This window comes from Artibeus jamaicensis, unplaced genomic scaffold, assembly GCF_021234435.1.
Source record: "Artibeus jamaicensis isolate MK-2021 breed Jamaican fruit bat unplaced genomic scaffold, CSHL_Jam_final contig_700, whole genome shotgun sequence".
In the NCBI taxonomy this organism is placed as follows: domain Eukaryota; kingdom Metazoa; phylum Chordata; class Mammalia; order Chiroptera; family Phyllostomidae; genus Artibeus; species Artibeus jamaicensis.
The window spans coordinates 9,773,737-9,780,207 of NW_026521930.1; positions in this window are offsets into that span (position 1 = coordinate 9,773,737).

Consider the following 6,471-nt stretch of genomic DNA (forward strand, 5'->3'; position numbering starts at 1 on the left):
ACCTTTGCCCATTGAAACCAGGTGTTTGTTGCCATAACAGAGGAATGTTATAACAGAAATCATAGAGAAAAGAAAAATTATGGTTGTAGAGCTCAAGTCAAGGTCACGGCCTAAGAATATCTGCTGACAAACAGAAAGAACAAAGACTCTGAACTAGGTTCCACGCAGAGAGTGAAAGAGGAGAAAGGACCCGGTTCCCGGTGTCCTGCCCCCGCGGCCCGCCTCCTGCCCCACACACGCACCCTGGGCGACTCTCTCTCTCACACTCCCTCTCTTCCATGGAGAGACCCATCGAATCCCAGATGGGTTTAAAGTCTGTGCTCAGAGGTTCAAGCAGACAAAGGCATGCAGGAGGAATGTGTGTGTCCTGGGGCCTTTCTCTCAGGATCTATTCGGGGTCCCTAGACCAGGCTCCCTGCATCCATGGAGACCCACGTTTTTCCCAGGCCTCTCTGCTGTCCCAACTCAGAACCAGTCACCCGTAGAAGGGTGGGCGGGGGACACCAGGAGAGGCCTCTCCTTTTACCGTTTCACTCACAGATCAATGTAACGATTCCAAGTTTCAGATCACTAGGCAGAGGTGGGGGCTGCACAGCAATGCGAAGAATGTACTAAGTGCCTATGAATTGTACACGTTTAAACGTATGTTGTATGTCTTTCATCTCAATTTAAATAGAAGTAATTCTAAAAGGTTCTTACTAGTGAAACACAGTCACTACTAAAACTAAGCGATTTCACAGCTAGAGAGAAATGTGCTATGCTGGGACCAGCACGTGACACAGAGCAGATCGGCTGTGTCACTGTCAAAGGAACAGCAAGCACCTGGGTGGGCCAGGGTGCTGGCTGGCTGGGTGCAAGACCACCAGTGGGCAGGTCCCAGAGGCACCAGTAATGGGTCACGCTAAATGCACAGGGACGTGGCTTAGCAAGAGATGAGCTGCATCTAGAGAAGCAGGTAACGGAGCAGCGGAGCAGCGGGAAAAATACTTTAACATAAAAATGCTCAGAAGGAAGAGGAAGGCACTGATGAGTCATTGGTGAAGAGGGCTGTGTTTGTGTTTGACAGGGTAACTTCAGTGTCCTCGCCACCTGTGCACGGGCAGATCGGAGAGGAGATGAAAAGGAGAAGCCATTCAAGCCCCGTGTGGCTGCGTGTGGCGTGCCCAACACAGGGCACTTGACGGGATTCTCAGCTTTTCGTTCCTGCTGGGAAGGAGCAGACTCCCCTAGTAGCTGAGAAAGCAGGGACCTGACGCAAGAGGGCAGACAGCAAAGAGGGTTCTGTTAAGGAGGAGAGGGAACCCAGGTGCTCGTGGTCCAGACTGTAGGACAATGCAAATGCGATTTGTAAACATAGGGAAGAAAAAAACTTACCAAATGCAGCTGGAGAATAGAAGTATCCCTTAAACCATTCAAAATACCCGTGAGAGAAAACGCTAGACTCGGGCCAGAATTACCCTCTACGGGCCCTGAACAAGTCAAGAAACACTGTGGGTCACTTCATCATTTGCCAAAACCAGACAGACTGCATGGGAAAGCGACCAGCCATCCAAACCAGCGCTGACATCCTGATAGAATGGGATTTAGCCCAAGACTATAATGACAATGTAGCACTGAAAAATGTTCACATAATTCACCAGACCAAAGAGGAACAGTCAACTGGTGCAGGAAAATATGTGATGAGATCCAGTTCCGGTTTGGGATGGCTTCTCCCAAAGGAGAAGGAAGGAACATGCTCAGTGTAACATCAGCGACTCAGCCCGGCTGCTGACCTGGAGGGGCCGACCGGCCTTCTGTGCCTCTGCCAAACCTGCCGCTTCCTCTTGGCAACACTACTCATCTGGCTTCCCTCCACCTCATGGGCTCCTCTCTGGCTGCAGACCAACGAATTCCTGACATTCTGACCTCTCACTCTTGCACGACGGCACCTATCTCCTGGCTTTAGGACCGGCCCATGCTGGCCACTCCCTCCCACGCATTTCCAGGCTGGACCTTGCCCTGAGCGTCCTCTGCCTGCTCGGGGGTTTCGCGGGCATTTTAAACTCGACCTGTCCTAACCCGGCCCCACATATCTCTGGTAAGTAAACGGACGCGGAGCCCCCTTAATTTAGCACTCGCAGCTCAGACCTGAGCTGGGGGCAGCCTCAGCCTCCGCCTCAGCTCACACTGGGAACCTGCCACCTGTCCTGCCTCTACCTGGCCTCCCCCAGGCGGCCTGCCACCCCAGCTTCCTCTCCGGCAACCCTGCCGTGACACTCAGAGAAGTCTTCTCAGGGTCAGCTGTGACTCGCCTCTGCTGCACATGTCAGAGTAGATGTCAGAGAGCTCGCTCGGCCTACACACTGACCCACCACTCTCCCTGCACTGCCCTCACAGGTTGCTCTTCCGCAGACCTGCCCCGGCGACTGCGCTTGCTCCCTCAATCCCCTCAGTTTTTCACTCTTGTGTCATCTCCTCAGTGAGGCCTCCCCTTAGCCACTCTTTTAAGGAGAAGTCATGGTGCTCTTGGTATCTTTTCCCGTTTTATTTTGTCTCCTCTGTGTGACCTGCCAGCACTTCAACCACCTTCACTGTCTTCATCAGTCCACCAGAATAGCAGCTCAACAAGGGCAGGGACTTCTGTCCATTCACTCTGAATCCCTGGAGTGTCCACACCCGCCACACCTTCAGTATTCAGACATTTATTAAGTTAATGAAGTCAGAATAAAGGTCGCCATGCCCACTTGCCGCCCTTTAACACAGGGAGATGTGGAAAACAAATGTCCTGTTTTGCGCTGGGACCTTAAAACAGCTACAAAGAAGAGAACATCAGGGTGAGCGTGTTCAGAGGTTTCTCAGGAACACAGGAAACTGCCCTTTACTTTCTGACCACGGGAGCAATTTAAAAGGAGGTGTCATTGCCCTGGCCAGGTAGCTCCATTGGTTAGAGTGCTGTCCTGATACTCCAAGGTTGCGGGTTCCATCCCTGATCAGGGCACACACAAGAATCAACCAATAAATGCAAAAATAAATAGAACAATGTTTCTATTTCTTTCTCCCTTCCTCCCTCTCGCTGAAGTCAATTTTTTTAAAAAATCTTTAAAAGGTGTCATTTACAATACATCAAAAAACAAAGTACCCAGGGACCAGATGCTCCCAGAGAACTGGCCTCTGGGGAGAAAGTTAGAAAATCTGATAGAAAGGTACCCACCAGATAATTAAGAGTTTCTCTGGCCTTTTGTCCCTGTGGAGGGGAAGGAGCCTCTAATTCCTTGGGATTCCCCCTGCCACCTGAGTTTGCACTGATGAGGTGACTCAGCAAGGGCTGTCACACCAAAAAGACCTGCCCTGTGATCAAAGGGCTGGATGTGGGAGGGGGTGGCGTTCAATCACGTGGCCACTGGTTCCATGGCTGATATCGTGACACCCCAAACCGACCGGATAGCGAGGCCCACGGAGTTTCCTGTAGGTGAGCGCGCTGAGGTGCCGGAGCAGGGGCAGGTCTGCATTTCCTGGGGAGGGCAGAGCTCAGCATTGGGTGCCCCCAGACCTCACCCTGTGGGTCTCTTCACTTAGCTGGTCCTGGTTTGTATCCTTTATAATAAAACCAGAAGTATGGTGTCTCCTGAATTCTAAGTCATCCTAGTGAGTTACCAACTGAGGGGCTCATGGAACCTTCGTAGCCGGCTGGTCGGAAGCGCAGGCAGCCCGGGGCCCCAAGCTGCCAGCGGTGTCCGGGTGAGGGCGGTCGTGTCGGGGACCGTGCCTCCACCTGCAGAGCTGTACTGACACCGGTGGCCAGCATCAGAGGTGCGCATCAGTGGCATGGTGTGGATGGCACTAGAGATCCAAGTGGATGGACACGCAGTGTTCAGAATCTGACACTGTCCATGTCACAAAGTCATTTCTTCCAATCCAATGAGTCACCATCACTCCAGCTCAGATCTCAGATCTCAGTACCCTCATATTTACAAATAAGAGCAAAGGGCCAACACTCTCCTGAAGGATGAGGTTGGATCACGTCCCTTCCTGGAAATGAAGAATTACTCTCAAGTTGTAGTAACAGGGAATGTAGGGCTGGTGTCAGGACAGACGGACACACAACAGAACATGGAGCCGTGAAATGTGCTGTGCCCGGATGCTCACCGGGGCTGACAGGGACACCCAGGGGCCCGTAGCCAGCACAAACAGCATTTTCACGTGAATGACAAACCTCGGTGTGAAAGGCGAAGCGAAAAAGGACTGGTTGAAATTACAGGAAGGCATCGGAGGAGGCAAGGAGTTGTTAAACAGGACACAAAAGCGTTTACCATAAAGTGAAAAAAAGATACATTTGACTATAATAAATTAAGAATTTCTTCAACAAGATTGGAGTGTGAAGCCAGCAGCAAATGAGGTGGTGACTGCGCACGCACACGACCAAAGAACTCACGGAGCGCGCCGTGGGAAGCGGAAGGCCTCCTGCTCCATGAGAAGTAACACCTGGCCCTGGCTGGTGTGGCTGGCTCAGTTGGAGCGCTGTCCCATAACTGCAGGGTTGCAGGTTCAATTCTGAGTCAGAGCATATACCTAGGTGACAGGTTCGATCCTTGGTCCAGGTGTACATGGGAGGCAACTGATTGATGTTTCTCTCTATCCCTTTCTCTTCCCCTTCCTCTCATTTAGAAGCAATGAAAAAGAAAATGTCCTCAGGTAAGGATAAAAAAAAGAGAAAAGAAATAAAACCTAGTATAAAACTAGGAGAAAACCTAAGAGGAGAGGCCATTCACAGAGGAGGAAATCCCAACGGCCAGTAAGTGTGGAAAAAAGCGCTCAGCTTCCCCGTAACCAGGGAGATGCTGGTGAAGCCACCATGAAGTGCTGTCATTCCACATTCTCTGGATGAGCAAAAATAAACCAGTGTAAACCCCAGGTGTGGACCTGGTGTGCGTTTGCCTGCTGACACGGTGGACCAGTTCACTGTACTAGAGGGACCAGGTGTTCTGAGTTCAAACGCACATCTTTCCATCCAGTGTCTCTGCCGCCAGCTGCAGCAGGGGCTGGAGGAGGGTGGGTCAAAGCTGTGAATCCAGACGCAGGCACAGGCCACGTGTCCAGCGTTGACTGTGAGAACACTGGCCCCACAGACCAGGGACGGTGCCAGAGACCACCCAGCAAGTCCTGGAGGGCAGCTGCGGGACCCCAGCCCACCAAGGGAACGCACCCATTCTTGAAGGCTCAGCTCTCCCAGAGGACCAGGAGGAGGGCTGACCCTGGCCAGCTGGATGGTGGGGTACATTTCCTTATATTCCCTACATTTCATACATGTTTTGCTTCTACTCTTTGATATTTAAGTGTGCAATCGGTAACAGGAACTGGGAGTGGCAGGGTCGTGGAGGACAGTGGCGAGCGGGGGATCTGTTGGCAGTTGGTTAAAACGAGAACCACTCCTCTTGAGCGCAGCCTTCCTTCCTGTAGCCAGGGAAGCCGTGCGTGCTGGTTGGAACCAGCAGTTACCTCAGTGTCCCTGGGGCGGGGCTGTTGACGACACGAGACACCCCGTGAAGCAGGCGCCAGGCCCAGAGGTGCACGCGGACCTCTGCGACCTCCAGTGTTCCCAGGCTTCACACGGCGATGGGATGCCACGTCCACCAACATCTGCAGCGGCGTCTCCACAGCCGGTACAAAGGTGCGAAATGCAGGGTCTAGAGGACCCATGAAAACCCCGTTTCACGACACCCTGACATGTGGGGAAGCTGCTGGTCAGGGAGCTTTGGCTTTACCTAGAATGTCTGGTCTTTGGGCAAGAATGTTTCTATGTGATTTTCGTGTGTGTTTTAAATGCCCTGGGTTCCTACACTCACAGCAGCATGGCCCACGCGGGCAACTGCAGAGTGGCGTGCGCCCCAAGCTCAGCCAAGAACGGGGACAAATGGCCCTTGGGATGTGAGGACGCTACGAGAGTGGTAATAGACAGCCAGGCCTCATCACCAGCTGTCCGGGATAAGGAGTAGAAGTGGTACCAAGAGAGGTGGTAGCACACAGTCTGCACGGGCATCGTCACAACAGGAAAGACTGACTAGACGCCAGTGCCTGGCACTATTCTTTTGTCACAGATAGAAGCGAATCTGAAAATGTCACACACAGAAGGACACTTATAGATCCAGAAAAAGTTATTGGGGAGCAAACACTCCTTCATTCTTCCACCAGTGGTCCTCTGGGTCTGGGCCACCCGCCAGAATCCTATTCCCACCCCTCCCACCTAAATACCCTGAGTGCCCTCAGGACGTCCCATGGCTGCCCCTCCCGCTCCTCCGCGCTGGGACAGCCCGCCTCTCTGCCTGGGAAGGGACTCAGTGCATGCAGAGCTCACCCAAGTGTACTCGGGGCCCAGGACTAGCCCGGCATTGCAGCTAAGGAGCCACACCTGGCATGGCAGCTCCCCAGAACGGCCGCAGTTCTGGTTTTCTCAGGCAAAAGCAGAGGGTACAGCTGCAGAGTCGGGACACCCAC